We start from the raw sequence: 15,709 nt of genomic DNA on the forward strand, positions 1-15,709 counted from the left end.
GTCATGCAGGCTGGAGTGCAGTGGTGTGACCTTGGCCCACTCCACCTCTCAGGCTCAAGCTCTCCCCCGACCTTAGCCTCCTGAGTAGCTGGGACCACAGGCATGTGCTGCAACACCCAGCTAATTTTTTCCATTTGTTATAGAGACAGGGTTTCCTCATGTTCCCCTTACTGGTCTTGAACTCCTGGGCTCAAGCAATCCACCCACCTTGGCCTCCCAAAGTGCTGGGATAACAGGTATGAGCCGCCGCACTTGGCCAAGATATAGCTTTACGAACTGAGCTGGTTGAATGGGAATTAAGGAAACCAGACAACCAATCATTTGAAAGTAAAGGAAAAAGAAATGTGCGTTCTTAGTCACAGCCAGCGTTGTGATATTGGGGTTCTGGATGCAGAACTTCAGGAATCCCTTCCAGCTCTTCCCCAGGAGAATATTCTTTTCATATTATAAGGGGATTTTTCCAACTTCATTTCCATTACCAAGAGTCTTGAGCAGCATTTTTTTCAATGTTGGTTTTTTAAGCTCTGTGTCACCTTTGCTTGTATACTGGGCCTGTCTCAAGTTTCCAGAGGGAGATGAAAGATGAGAAAGGCTAAATGACTGGTTCTTCCGTGAGTCTCCCAGAGTTGGCTTCCTCTTATTCCAGCACTGCCTACCTTGTCACCATGGCTGACGCCACAGCAGACATCCTCATTCATGTCCTAGCTGGAAGTGACACCTGGGATCTTCGAGTCTCTCTTTGCCCATTGTTCCTCTGAAAAAAACAAAAGCCATAGACAGCTAGTAAATTGAGGGAATAGGCTGACTGTAACTTCAGTTCCTGGATTTGGGTCCCACACTGGATTGATGATTTGTGCTCATCTCCTAGTAGATTGTTACCTTCTTTGAAGGTTGGGCTGTATTTTACCCTTCTCTGTATCCCTTCTCACACCCACAGACTGTTGGAGTACTTTGCAACAGTGAATTATTTGTGAAATAAAAATTTTTTAAATTTGTAACATGAGGCTGGGTGCAGTTGCTCACACCTGTAATCCCAATACTTTGGGAGGCGGAGGTGGGCAAATCGCTTGAGTCTGGGAAATTGAGAACAGCCTGGGCAATGTAGTGAAACCCTGTCTCTATAAAAAAATTAAAGGTTAGCTGTGCATGGTGGCGCAGGCCTGTAGTCCCAGCTACTAGGGAGGCAGAGGTGGGAGGATTACTTGAGACCCTGTCTCAGAAAAATAATAATTTTTTTTTAAATTGTAACACGGGTATTCTCCTTTACAGCCACCCTTAGGGAAGTGCGTCTGTATTGATTTGTAAGTCAGACATTCTTTAACCAGTATCTTAAGCAGGTGTGGTAATGACTACAAAAATGTGCTTTTTCAGGATGAGAAGATGAGGGAGAAGGTTTAAACCATTGTTGGATTGTGTTAAGAACTTGGAGGGGAAAGCACAGAGGGAGAATGTCCTGCAGAGGCTACTGTCTGGCTTCCTGGAGTAAGGACCAGAGCCAGAGAGCCAAGCCCTCCTGGCCTTGCTGAGTTCTGTGCTTGCCCCTGACACCAGCCTGTCTGCCTGCCTGCCTGCCTTGTTGCTCCTGACTACAGTGAGCTCAGTCTTCCCTCTTTTGTGATGGGTGGGCAGAGGAACACTAGTGTTGGGGATTTTGTCCAGTGTTGGAGGGATCATGTGGTCTGTATCAGAAGGCTGGAGTTATTTATAGTGGGAGAGAAGCCCAGGAGCATGGCACAGGAAGAACTGATTTCACACCAGCTTCAGCGCCTGATGATGGCGAGGACCCAGATTTTCCTTTAAGTATCTGAGAGCAGATCAGTTGCTTTTCCTATTTGACCCACGAGCTGAGATTACGGACCATGTTTTTCGAGGCCACTGTGGGTAGGGCAAGAGTGAGAAGGATGACCATTTTCTTCTTTCTTGATTCTAGTCTTTGTGGTGTGTGGTATGAAAGCTCCATCTGACTTGAATCTTCTTTTATTGAACTGGTGAAGAAGGCACCAGCTGTGTAGGGTGGAGGAAATAAAGACCTGTTAGACTGGTCTGCTTGTACCCGCCTCCCTCCTCTCCCCTCACCCCACCCACCCCCACTCTGGGCAGGGAGGCTGAAACTGCTGCTCGCTGGGCTTTGCCAGCTCAGTTTCTCCTCGTGGGGCAGCTCCCCACCTGGGAGCCTGCAGACTCACCCAGCTTCTGTGGGAACCATGCTGCAGGTGGGGGCAGGTGCTAGGAACTAGGTGTGCCACTTGCCCTAACAGGGGCTGTGCCTACTCCAGGCTGCTCAGACTAAGGTTGCAGAGCTCTGGGTCCTGTTGGAAATAGACTGTACCTTTCCCTGCGCCTTGTGGCCGCATTTATGGTATGTAGAGAGTCTGGGAGGGGCCAAGAGCTTGTAAATTATGAGTAAATAAAGTCTAGGAAGGGAGAGGATCCTTCCCAAGGGCACCCTGAGTCCAGGGTTGTCATGTTTCTGAGGTGTGCTGCTCCTTAGTACCTTAATTTCTGGAGTTGTCACGTAGGGTGTTTTTTAATCTTTTCATCCTTAGGCGGGAGAGATATTTCCAGCCTGGTGTTTAGGTGAGGTTTACTTCTGGAGGCAGACTTTTAGGCAGGTTGTCTTGACATAAGCCAAGGTCAGGAAGCTATCTTCAGGACACACAGATGATGCCCACTTCCTGCTGTAGTCTTGAAGAGGGCCGGAAGGCTTGTGAGCACAGAGGCACTGAGAGCTGTCACATCCACACAGGGCAGACACTCAGGACTCCTCTCCAGTGCCTCATTTTATAAGCATGGAAACAAAGGTCCCAAGAGGGTGAATGACTTGCCCAAGGTGACATAAATTGTTTGGGCAGAGCTGGGTCTAGAATGGATCTTAGGGCCCTTGGCATCGTGCCCCCATTACCATCACTTCAGAGGGGCTGGCTGCAGCCCTCATGGCAGAAGGCAGGCTGGGAAAGAACAAGTGGAAGGGCAGCAGGCACTAATTCTACACATCAGAGAGGAACTCTGACATCCTGCCAGAGACCTTGTCCGTAGAGGCGCCAGAGGCCCTCAGGAATGATTCTTTATTTTGGATTTTTGTGGAGACAGGTCTTACCATATTGCCCAGGCCGGTCTCAAATCTAGACTCAAGTGATCCTCCCTGCTGTGTTCCCAAAGTGTTGGTATTACAGACATGAGCTGCGGCGCCTGGCTGGGAATGGTTTAAAAGTGGTCACCAGCATGCTAGCCCTGACCCAGGCTGAAAGGGGTCACACGGAGCAGAGCTGTGTAAAGGGCTTTTGTGTGAGGAGTCACTCCAAGAAAAGCAAGAAGATTTTGACCCCGAGACTTTCCATGATGAGTTAGGAAAGCATTTCTGGAGAGCCTGTTAGGTGCCAGGCTCTGTGCCTGGGCCCTGAAGACACAAAGTGACTTAGTCTGGAAAATTCCCTTATGCTGCTCTCAGTCTGTGTAATAGTGAACAAGACAGCCAACAGGAGCTGTGAAGCAGACAGGCCATTCAGCAGCAGTGAAGTGCTAGTGCAGGAAGCCCCGAGCTGGGAAATGTCCAGAGAGACCCTGGGAAGTGATGCATGGAGCAGGGAAAGCTTCCTGGTGGAAGTGATGTGTGAGAGGCTCATCACGAAGAGGAATGGGAGTGGCTGCTAGAGGGAAAGTGTTCCCATCAGTGGAAAGCTGTGGCCAAGATCTGGAGGTCTGAGAGACCATTCTACATTTGAAGACAAGGTGGCTGAAGCCTGGAGTGAGACTCTAGGAAGGGAAGAGAGTTAGCCTGGAGCTGCATGCAGAGAAGGGGAGATAGCCAGCTCATAATGCAGTTGGTTTCAGGAAAAAAATCTAGAAACCATGTGGATCTAATCGGGATATCAGTTTAGCTAAACATTTTACATGTATATGTGTATGTACATACACACACACATAAAAATCAGTTGTGTGTGTGTGCGCACGTGCATGCATACACGAAGTATTTTTCTTTTTTGAGATGGTGTCTTGCTCTGTCGCCTAGGCTGTAGTATAATGGCGTGATCTCAGCTCACTGCAACCTCTGCCTCCCAGGTTCAAGCCATTTTCCTGACTCAGCCTTCTAAGTAGCTGGGATCACATGTGTACACCAACATACCTGGCTAATTTTTGTATTTTTAGTAGAGGCGAGACTTCACCACGTTGGCCAGGGTGGTCTTGAATTCCTGACCTCAAGTGATCTGCCCGCCTCAACCTCCCAAAGTGCTGGGATTACAGCCGTGAACCACTGTACCCGGCAGAAGTTTTTTTTAAGGCATGCCTTGAATATAATGCCGTCACTTCCTTTTCCCAGTGTTGGTTGCCCTTTTGAGATGACTGTTGGTGCTCCCCCACCGCTGTGTGCCATGTTCTAGAGTAAGAGGGAGTGTTTTTTCTGGGTGCAGGTGTGAGTGAAGAGTAGGCTGTCCAAAATTTCAGTCCTTGGCTTTTGCTCTACAGCAAGGGCTGGCTGAGGGCACTGTGAGTCTTCTTCAGGCCCGGGAGTCAGGCCCACTTTTCCTTTTCTCTGGCGGGAATAGCTCAGAGAACACTGCTGCCACCAGAGGTTCTGCAGGCTTTTCAGAGGCAGCCAGTGGAGGCTGATGGTAGCAGTTGGTGAGAAAGAGGAAGTATGTAGTGGCCATTCCTTCTGCCACTCCTGACAAATATTTCTGTCACTAAATAGCACCTCTCTGTGGCAGCCTGGGACTCTGCTACCACAGAGAGGAAAGGGAGGAGCTTTCCTCTCCCTGTGGGAGGGCCCGTCATCTGAGGCTTCCGCTCTGCCCTTGGCCACAGACTAGATTGCACAACACAACCAATGAGAGTCCCCTTTTCCTCTTATCAGTGGCACAAGTGCTTTGAGTGGCAGACCTTAACTTACAGGGTTGTAGAGGTGGCTGTGTTCCACTCTGCAGGGTCCAGGGCACAGCCGGCCAAGCATATGAAAATTGACCTAAGGTTAGAATGTGATTGTCCTACTGGGAAAGGTTTCCTGGGACAGCATTTCACTTCTGACTACATAGGCTGTTGTCTCTCCTGCCAGGGAGTGAGTTTTGTTTCCATGCTGTCCAGCCTTTACTGCTTTCCCTCCTGCCTTTTCCCAGAGGCCACAAACCTGCCAACCTTCTGTTATGTTCTGGTTCTGATAGGAGTACCATTCAAAGTTCTTGGCAGGGGACCAACCCACTTCTACCCTGGTTGGTTCCCCCTCATTTTCCCAGCTTGTTTGATGTGCACATTCTCCAGAATTCTTATGCCCGTTGGCTCTGTAGTGCCCAGAGATTGGAGCTTCTGCAATAGGAACCCCGATGCTTCCCTCCCTGGTTTTAGGGGTGGGGCTTGAAAATAGAGAATCATAATCTCCCTTCCTCCTCCTCCTCTCTCCCACTTCTCCCTGCCCCTCCCCCCACCCCCATGCTGCCAGGCAAACTGGAGTGACCAGCTCAGAGCGGGACTCAGTCCACCTCCCTGCTCTGCATGTCAGCAGTGATCTGGAGGAGATTCCTGGGCACGTGAGTATGTGAACTCTGGAGCACGTTACTGTCCCGGGCTGGCACTCTGGCAGGTGTATGCACTCTTCTGCTGTTATTGGAGACCAGGCCCCATAGGAGTGATGGTGACCCAGCTAGATGTCTGCCAGGTCTGCCCAAGGCTACCCTGTTCTTTAATGCCTTGGGAAATGGAAAGCATTTCTAAATATTCCTCTTCTTTAGAAGAACTGGCTGAGTGGTTTAGGGAATTTCTTTTTGGAATCCCTTGGAGTACAATATCCCTTTTTTCCCCAAATCCAGGTTCTTTAGTTCCTAAGCTGGGTTCTCTTGTCATTAACTTACTAACTTCAGTTTTCTTAGGTTGGGCGCATCTTCCCTGGCCTCAGCAAGACTGTGGATGGAAGGTCAGGGGAGTGGTGGCTGCTCCTGTGTGAGAAAGGGCATGTTGGAGTGGGAGCACAGTAGCCAGCAGTTGTTTCACGTTCCCCCTTTGGCTGCTAGAAGAGAAGCTGTAGCCTTCTGCCAACCTCCACAGCCAGCTGTGGGAAAACCCAAATGGAAACATCCTCTTGCTGCTAAATAAGACTTGAGTGCCTAAGGCAGAGACCAGCCAGTAGCAGCCCAGCCTTGCTGAACGGGGAGGATTGGTTATTTTATTTATTTGAGACGGAGTCTTGTTCTGTCACCCAGACGGGAGTGCAGTGGCACAGTCTCGGCTCACTGCAACCTCTGCCTCCCGGGTTCAACCAATTCTGCCTCAGCCTCCCTTGTAGCTGGGACTACAGGCATGCGCCACTACGCCTGGCTAATTTTTGTATTTCTAGTAAAAATGGAATTTCACCGTGTTGGCCAGGCTGGTCTTGAACTCCTGACCTCAAGTGATCCACTCGCCTCAGCCTCCCAAACTGCTGGGATTACGGGCATGAGCCACAGTATGCGCCTGAGGATTGGTTATTTAGAGGCTATGACAAATGGTTTTGTAGAGGAGCAGTGGAAAGGGTCTAACTTCACAGAGCCAAGGGTCAGCTTCTGCGCCATAGCCATATAGCTTCTGTGGCCTCTACTGCCTGAGGCCAGGGGCTCAGATGCTGACCACCTTTCCCTCTTCCTTCCTGTGTTTTGCCGCCAGTGACTGTCATTGTCAGGTTGACCCGCTGGTTAGAGAGGATGACTCTGGCCTGGTGTCCAGACTTCCTGCTGCCTGATCCCTTCTGCTCTAGAAATGCATCTAAAAGCGATTACTTTCCTCCCAATTCCAACATTGATTAGGGCAAGATGTGATCACACAAAGTTCTGTTTTGGCATTTTGCCTTCTGTTTGGGAGTTGAGGCATCTGAGAATTGAATGCTTGCTTTATATAAATACACCCTTAAGACATCTCTTTTTTAAGCCCTACATGCTTTGCTTGAGTATTAATTGAACTTGGGGATTTATAGGGACCCTATGTTGCTTATCCCCCTAGAATCCCCTCCACTCCCAAAAAACCCAAAGAACATTGGAAAAATTGAGCAGCACCTCGAGGTTACTTGATCATAAGTAGTACTTGGCATAGTTAGCTGGTTTGATGTTTGGTGAGAGAGTTCTGCTTTATGTTTGAGCAAAAGATTTGGTGGGTGGCCTCTGTGCTGTGTGGCCAATGCTTGCCCTGTGCACAGGGTTCCCCTCCCTCCCTTGACAGGTTGTTTTAATCCCCTTGCCTATAAACAAGTTTAGCAGAACGTGTTGGCCCAGCTCACATGACCTTGGTTGTCTCTTCATGGGGTAACCAGCATCAGCGTTAGATACCATGGTCACTTGACATGGTAGAGCTGTCAGGGTAAAGAGTGGAGACACCAGCAGGAAGCCTGGTCTGCCAAGGAAGTGTGTGTGAGGCCTTAGGACCAGGTGGGAAAAGTCTCCCATGGGGTGGGGCTTTCAGCTGTGAGAAGAGAACAATTTCATTCCTTCTTTTTTTTTTTTTGGTTTTTGAGATGGAGTTTTACTCTTGTTGCCCAGGCTGGAGTGCAATGTCACAATCTTGGCTCACCGCAACCTCTGCCTCCCAGGTTCAAGCAATTCTCCTGCCTCAGCCTCCCAAGTAGCTGGGATTACAGGCATGCACCGCCACGCCTGGTCAATTTTGTATTTTTAGTAGAGATGTGGTTTCTCCATGTTGGTTAGGTTGGTCTTGAACTCCAGACCTCAGGTGATCCACCTGCCTTGGCCTCCCAAAGTGCTGGAATTACAGGCATGAGCCACTGCGCCTGGCCCTTTTCCTTTTTAAAGAGACCGTCTACTCTGTCACCCAGGCTGGAGTGCAGTGGTGTAAACAAGGCTGACTGCAGCCTCAACTTCCTTAGCTCAAGCAATCCTTCTGCCTCAGCTTCCTAAGTAGGTGAGACCACAGGTGCATGCCACCATGCCCAGCTGGTTTTGTCGTTGTTGAGATGGGGATCTCATTATATGGCCTAGGCTGGTCTCGAACTCCTTACCTCAAATGATCCGCCCACCTCAGCCTCCCAATGTACTGGGTTTATAGGCATGAGCCACTGTAGCCAACTTTCATTTCTTCTTTATCCCCCTAAAATTTCTACTTCTGGCATCTTGTTTATCTTTTTCAAATCCTGTCTGCAGGGGCCTAGGACATGCAGCTGTTTCAGGAAACTGCCCCGGAGATGGGGTAGATCTGTGCTAGTTCATGGGCTACAAAACCTAACACCAAAAATCCTATCTTCCTAAACAGTGATCCTGTTATTGTTGTGTGAAGGACAGCTGGCGATGGGGGCCTGGCTGCCAGAGAGGCTGCTGAATTCCACTCAGGAGCTGGAAGTGTGGCTAAGCTTTCACCAGCACCATCACTTCCCTCCCCATAAACATGCACACAGATTTCCCTTGTCTCACAGCTGAAGAGGCAGTGCCCAGCTTCAGTAAGCACTGTATATGAGAATGGACTTATTCTGGCCACACTGTGCAGGCACGTGTGTGTAAGAGAAACACTGATCACATTTCCCATTATGACTGTTGATTTGCAAAGGTTTCAGGTCCATACATCTACGGCGGGATGTGTCTGTTTTCATCAGGAGAGAGTAGAGTGGCCTTTTGTGGAAGGGATAAAATGGCTGAGCTGCTGGAGCCTTTTCTAGCTCCATTTATGCAACGGCCTTTCTGCCTGGGTACAGACTTGAACTCAAGTCCCAAGTTTGAGCCATACGCGTAGATGACCAGAACTTAGCCTTCAACTGCAGGGTTATCCTGGGCCAGTTTGAAAACATCCATCTCCTTTTGGAGATGCAGAGAATTTGTGGTGAGCTTTGGGTAAAGAAGTTCAAGCTGTATCTTCTGGCAACCTGCAGAACAAGTTGGGAAAGCATATGTAATTATAGAAACAACCAGCATATTGCCAGGCATTGTCCTCAGTGCTTTGGACGGTGTGGATATTTGGTAATTTCTGATTCTGTACCTTCTGTTTTCAAGATTTGGTAGAGACCCTTTATGCCTTTGGGGTTCTTTTTCCTTGGTAGTTAGTATGAACTATGTAGAATACCAGAATGAGTAGACGTAGCCTGTGGCCGCCCAGCTAAATTCTACTGTTGTTCCTGGGTGGCTTTCTTCTTTGGGTCTTCATTTATGCCACCATACCTATTGCCAGTTAGAGCTGCCTTTTAGGATTTGTTGGGTGGGAGCGGTATTCCTCTTGGAGCCATCTTTTCTTCCCTGCCATCTCTGAGTGAATGCAGAGGTGGAGAGCCGCAGACTTGGCTGCTTGCCTCCTTCAAAATACCCAGCATTCTCTTGTCCACAGTCTGTGTAGCAGCACATGTAACAATGCCCGAGCGGCCCCCTTCCTCCCAGCACCACCTGTTAATTGATGGTTCTAGTTCCTGAGGACTTCTACCAGTGCATGAGCTAATCTGCACCAAAGAGTGCCATTCCCAGGTTCATACCACAGAAATTACAAAGCTCAGAACCCAGGTCTTCTGCTACCTTGGGCCATTCCCTTCTCTTGGAAACCAATTCAATCAGACTTTTTCTTTTTTTTTTGGACGGAGTCTTGCTCTGTCAACCAGGCTGGAGTGCAGTGGCACGATCTTGGCTCACTGCAGCCTTAACCTCCCCAGGCTCAGGTAATCCTCCCACCTCAGCTTCCTAAGTAGCTGGGACTACAGGCGCTTGCCACCATGCCCGGATAATTTTTGTGTTTTCGGTAGAGATGGGGTTTCACCATTTTGGGCAGGCTGGTCTCAAAACACCTGACTTCAAGTGATCTGCCTGCCTCAGCAGTAATCCCAAAGTGCTGGGATTACCAGCGTGAGCCACTATGCCCAGCCCAGACTCTTCGTAGGATGCTGAAAGGATGAACTGAGCATAAAAAGTGCCTTAGGCCTGGTGCAGTGGCTCACGCCTATCACTTGAGAGCAGTCTGGGCAACATGGGGAAACCCCATCTCTACAAAAAATACAAAAATTAGGCCTGGCACGGTGGCTCACCCCTGTAATCCTAGCACTTTGGGAGCCCGAGGCAGCCAGATCAAGAGGTCGAGATCATCCAGGCCAACATGGTGAAACCCCATCTCTACTAAAAATACAAAAATTAGCTGGGCCTGGTGGCACACGCCTGTGGTCCCAGATACTTGCAGGGCTGAGGCACGAGAATCACTTGAACCCAGAGGCGGAGGTTGCAGTGAACCGAGATCGCCACTGCACTCTAGCCTGGTGACAGCAAGACTCCATCTCAAAAAAAAAAAAAAAATTAGCAGGGCTGGTGGTGGGCATCTATAGTCCCAGCTACTCAGAAGGCTGAGATAGGAGGATCACCTGAGCCTGGGAGGTTGAGGCTGCAGTGAGCCAAGATTATGCCACTGTACTCCCACCTGTGTGACAGAGTGAGACCCTGTCTTGAAAAAAAAAAAAAGTGACTCTTCTTTTTGTTTTTCTTTTCTTTTTTGAGACAGAGTCTCGCTCTGTCGCTAGGCGCCAGGCTGGAGTGCAGTGGCATGATCTCGGCTCACTGCAACCTCCAGCTCCTGGGTTCAAGCAATTCTCCTACCTCAGCCTTCCAAGTAGCTGGGACTATAGGTGCATGCCACCATGCCCAGCTAATTTTTGTATTTTAGTAGAGACAGTTTCATCATGTTGGCCAGGGTGGTCTTGATTTCTTGACCTTGTGATCTGCCTGCCTCAGCCTCCCAAAGTGCTGGGATTGCAGGTGTGAGCTACTGTGCCTGGCAAAAGTGCTTTTTAATAAGGCAGATGTAATAGAAAATGGCTGTCATCTAGTTTGGCATACTCTGCTCCTGGGTAGAAAGTACAAACAGCGAGGGCCCCTTAGAGCAAAACTGTCATTGCCGCCAGTAAATAAACAGCAGTTTTGGCTTTGAGGGGCACCTTCAACCTAAAGCCGTAAGCTGACATATACTCAGTCTCACTGAGAAGCTTGAGCTTTCCACTCTTCACCTAACTGCTGACAAATGAATCCTCCATTGATCTGGCAAGCTGGCCAGGATGCCTGCCCAGGCCACGGCCACTTAGTAACAGGATCCAGCCCTCAGCACAGAGTTGAGACTGCAGTAGCAGAGGCAAGCCCAGGAAGGCAGGTTTGCAGTACAACCCCTGTGTCAGTTGCCTAGTAGGAGAGACAGTTGCAAAGAGCATTTGCCCCTGATATGCCAGGGCACTGTTGCAGGTTGTCTTTTCTTTTCTAGCTGGAAGTTGTTCTGCCTGGTCTTCTGTCTTGCAAGGCAGCACCCATTCAAAATTCCTTTCCTCTAGCCCCATTCCTCATCTCCATTTGGGTTTGTATCTTCTCAGACCCTCTCTCCAGCCTTAAGCTCTACCCCAAATGCTTTGAAGCTCTCTTTTTCAAGTCTTTTTTTTGAGACAGAGTCTAGCTCTGTTGCCCAAGCTGGAGTGCAGTGATGCGATCTCAGCCCACTGCAGCCTCCACCTCCCTGGTTCAAGTGATTCTCCTGCTTCAGCCTCCTGAGTAGTTGGGATTACAGGCGCCCACCACTACGCCCAGCTAATGTTTGTATTTTTAGTAGAGACAGTTTCACTGTGTTGGCCTAGCTGGTCTCCATCTCCTGACCTCGTGATCTGCCCACCTTGGCCTCCCAAAGTGCTGGAATTACAAGTGTGAGCCACCACACCCAGATGTTCAAGTCTTCTTGATTCAAGCTCTCATCTAAAGCTTGAAGGTTAGGGATCCCCAGGGTCTGCTGCCCATGGTGCTTGGAGAGCAAAGATCTGTTCCCAGGTCCTGAGTTGGAACTCTGAATTCATTTCCTGTTCTGGATGATGGTTTAACTCTTAAGTACTTGAAATACTATGCGAGGACCTCATGGGCTGGCCAGAGCACCTAGCTACCATTTGTAACATGTTTCTGTGGAAAAAGAATTCCTTCTCAGAACAGAACTTTTGTTAACTTGGGGTTTTCTTGACTAATAATGCTGCAACAGATTTGCATTTGCCTGTAGAAGTGTCTATTTTGTATTCAGCCGGGTGTGTTGACTCATGCCTGTAATCCCAGCACTTTGTGAGGCCGCTGCAGGCAGATCATTTGAGGCCAGGAGTTCCAGACAAACCTGGCCAACATGGTAAAACTCTGTCTCTACTAAAAATACAAAAAATAAATAAATAAATAATCTGGGTCTGGTGGCACGCGCCTGTAGTTCCAGCTACTCGGGAGGCTGAGGCAGGAGAATCACTTGAACCTGGGAGGTAGAGGTTGCAGTGAGCTGAGATCACGCCAGCACAGGTGATAGAGTGAGACTCTGTCTCAAAATAAATAAATAAAAATTTTAAAATATCATATTTTGTGGTCATAACACTATCTATCACACAAGTAAGTTGTCCTCCTGTATGCCAAATGACAAAAAAGAAGCACTCTCCTCTCCCTACCCAGAAAGGTTGCTAGAGAGCTACCCTTGTCTCTGTGATTGCCTTGAGGGGCAGGTTTGTCTGGCTTCTCCATGTCAGCAGATTTGATCCGTGGTTCCATAGCACCTGAAACAGAATGCCCTCTCCTGCTTGGGTTTTTAATGATCTACTGTAGGAGAACAATAGCATCTCTTTCTATCAACAGGAGCAGCCCAGTAAGGGCTTCTAGAAAGATCAGCCAGTTGGATTTTCAGTGGTCGCTTAAGTGGAATAGCCATGTTGCAGCCTGGTGCAGCAAGGAGAGAGTTCTGAGGTGAGGGTGGCAGTGACAGCCTTGGGTGGTTTCTGATGTGCTCTGACCTCTGGCCATGGTGACTTCTGGGGCAACAAACTTTGTCCCAGTGTTTTTTCTGACATTTCCTCCTCCTTATTCAACTCCCTCTTTGAAACTGGAGGAATAGGAAGGCGGTATTTGTTCACTTCCAAAGACAGATGCAGCAGAAAGAGGCACATGTCTTGTTCAGCACCTTCCAGCAGCAATGCTGGGACTGGGAGGTCTAGAAGGCCTGTTTCCCAGCTCCAGGCTGGATAGTATCCTCAGCATACAAGCAAGTTTTAAGGAAACCACATTGGAAAGGGCAGAAACAAAGGGTTAAATCTGTACCCAGGTGGAAAGGCTGTTGCATAAATACTGAGAGAGTTTTTTTTTAAGATCTCATGCTTCTTTTTTACTTTGTGTTGGCAAAAACCCCAGGAAAAGATGGGAGATTCTGGGAGGAGATGATTATGCTGGGTGAGTCAACTGAGCTCCCCAGCTGCCGTTTTTAGTTCCTTTGCTTTTCTGTAACAGGAGGCAGTTTGAGGAGGGGTTGGGGGCAGGGTGGGAATACTGATTTGTGCATCAGGACGGGAGGCAGGTGTGTATGGGTGAAATTATTTTGACACCCTAGAGTTAACAGGGCCTTACAGTCATTACGTTGGTTCAAGTAAGAAACATTAAAGCAGAACTCTTAGTGTGGCAAACAATAAATGAATGTCTTCTAGATTCTTATACAAGTCACTGTCTGTCCCCAATTGGTAGCTCTTAGGATGGCTTGAGTTGCATTCATGGTCACAGCAAAACACAATGGTTTTGATAGCAAAGCAGTAGAGAAACTGAATGTGGAGAGGCAGAACTGTCTTAAGTGGGAGGGCCTGGTGGTTGTCACGGGCAGCAGGAAGTTTGAAGGAGAGGGTTTTCCCTCTGATGAAAGGAGGGCTAGGGTTTGATTCAAGGGAGCAAGTGGGATGGGCCCTGCTGGTCCCTGGCTGTGCCTATATTTTGAGTCTGTCTCCAGCTCACCTTGCTGACCACTTTTCATCCATCCCTGGGATAGGGGATCTTGTGGCCCACTACCCACATGGGTATTTTCTGCGGAGTACGCTGATGTGGGCTATGACTTGTCAGTTATGGGTCCCAGAGACTGTCATGAAGACACCCCAACACATTTTCTTATTTATTCATTTGTATACATTTAGTTATTCAGTACTTTTTTGAATACTGTGCTGGGCATTGTTCTGGCAAATGAGTAAGACAGACCTGGCCAGGCACAGTGGCTCATGCCTCTAATCCAGCACTTTGGGAGTTTGAGGCGGGCGAATCACCTGAAGTCAGGAGTTCAAGACCAGCCTGGCCAGCATGATAAAACTCCGTCTGTATTTAAAAAAAAAAAAGTACAAAAAGTAGCCGGGCATGGTGGTGGGCACCTGTAATTGCAGCTACTTGGGAGGCTGAGGCAGGAGAATCACTTGAACTCGGGAGGTGGAGGTTGCAGTGAGCTGAGATGGCACCATTGCACTCCAGCCTTGATGACCAGAGAGAAACTCCATCTCAAAAAAAAGACAGACCAAGTTCCTTCCTTTTGTAGTGTAGTGTAGCAGGAAGGACAGATAGTAACCAACCAACTTCAAGGGCAACAGATGCCTTGAAAGAGGGGAAATCGGACTGATGGCAAGAGGTTGTGATCTTCCTTTCTCTACCCTTATCTCTTGTGAGAGCGGGCAACTTTAAAGATCAAAAATTGTGCCTCTCTTGTTAACTAAGTATTGTAACAAGGGCCAGCTAGGTGTGGGCACCGTTGGGCACTGAGGGTATATAGAGGTGAGGGAGACACTGGCTCTAATCTGTCAGAGCGTGAGGGGGTTATGGTAGGGGGACACAAACAAGAAATTAATGGGGCTGGGTGTGGTGGCTCGCCCCTGTAATCCCAGCACTTTGGGAGGCTGAGGCAGGAAGATTGCCTGAGCCCAGGAGTTTGAGGCCAGTCTGGGCATGATGGCAAGATGCCATCTCTACAAAAAAATGAGATTAAAAAACTAGCCAGGAGTAGTGGTACTCACCTGTAGTCCCAGCTGTTTGAGAGGCTAAGGCAGGAGAATCCCTTGAGCCCAGGAGTTTGAGGATGCAGTGAGCTGTGATTGTGCCACTGCAGTCCAGCCTGGGTGAGAGAGCAAAACTTTGTTTCTTACAAAAGGGGAAGAAATGAAGGGTACAGATAGAGTGCTGTGAGAGTCTAGAGAAGTGAGCTACCACTCCCAGCTAAGATAGTGTCTGGATTTAAGATAAACAAGGGATGAGAAGACGTACCTGGATCAAAGGAAGGCACACAGGATAGATGAGCACTTTCCTTTTAGCGTGTGCAGACCTGGGTAGCTGTTTGTACCACAATTCTGACCCATTCTCTTGTATTATTTATTTGTTTGAAATGTATTTATTTATTCATTTATTTATTTATTTTGAGATGGAGTCTTGCTCTGTGGCCTAGACTGGAGTGCAGTGGCATGATCTTGGCTCACTACAACCTCCACCTCCCAGGTTCAAGTGATTCTCATGCCTCAGCCTCCTGAGTAGCTGGGACTATAGGCACCCGTCACCACACCCTGCTAATTTTCTTTTTCTTTTTTGAGACAGAGTCTCGCTCTTGTTGCCCAGTCTGGAGTGCGATGGCACAATCTCAGCTCACTGCAGCCTCCGCCTACCAGGTGCAACCGATTCTCCCGCCTCAGCCTCTTGAGTAACTGGGATTACAGGTATGCGCCACCACACCCAGCTAATTTTGTATTTTTAGTAGAGACAGGGTTTTACCATGTTGGCCAGGCTGGTCTCAAACTCCTGACCTCAATGATCACCCACCTCACCCTCCCAACGTGCTGGGATTACAGGCATAAACCACCATGCCCAGCCTGAAATAATAAAATTTTTAATATTTTAGAAAATATGGAATGCAGCCAGGCACGGTGCCTCATGCCTGTAATCTCAGCACTTTGGTAGGCCAGGGCGGGCGGATCACGATGTCAGGCGTTCAAGACTAGCCTGAC

At 48.7% G+C, this 15,709-nt stretch overlaps 1 protein-coding gene across 20 annotated transcripts in view; it reads left to right on the forward strand.

The window, feature by feature from the left end:
* The window catches only part of MARK2 (microtubule affinity regulating kinase 2), a 72,711-nt gene that overhangs the window by 27,951 nt on the left and 29,051 nt on the right, over positions 1–15,709 (forward strand). The gene's annotated exons all lie outside the window — the stretch shown is intronic.

Source organism: Callithrix jacchus, chromosome 10, assembly GCF_049354715.1.
Source record: "Callithrix jacchus isolate 240 chromosome 10, calJac240_pri, whole genome shotgun sequence".
NCBI classification, from domain to species: domain Eukaryota; kingdom Metazoa; phylum Chordata; class Mammalia; order Primates; family Cebidae; genus Callithrix; species Callithrix jacchus.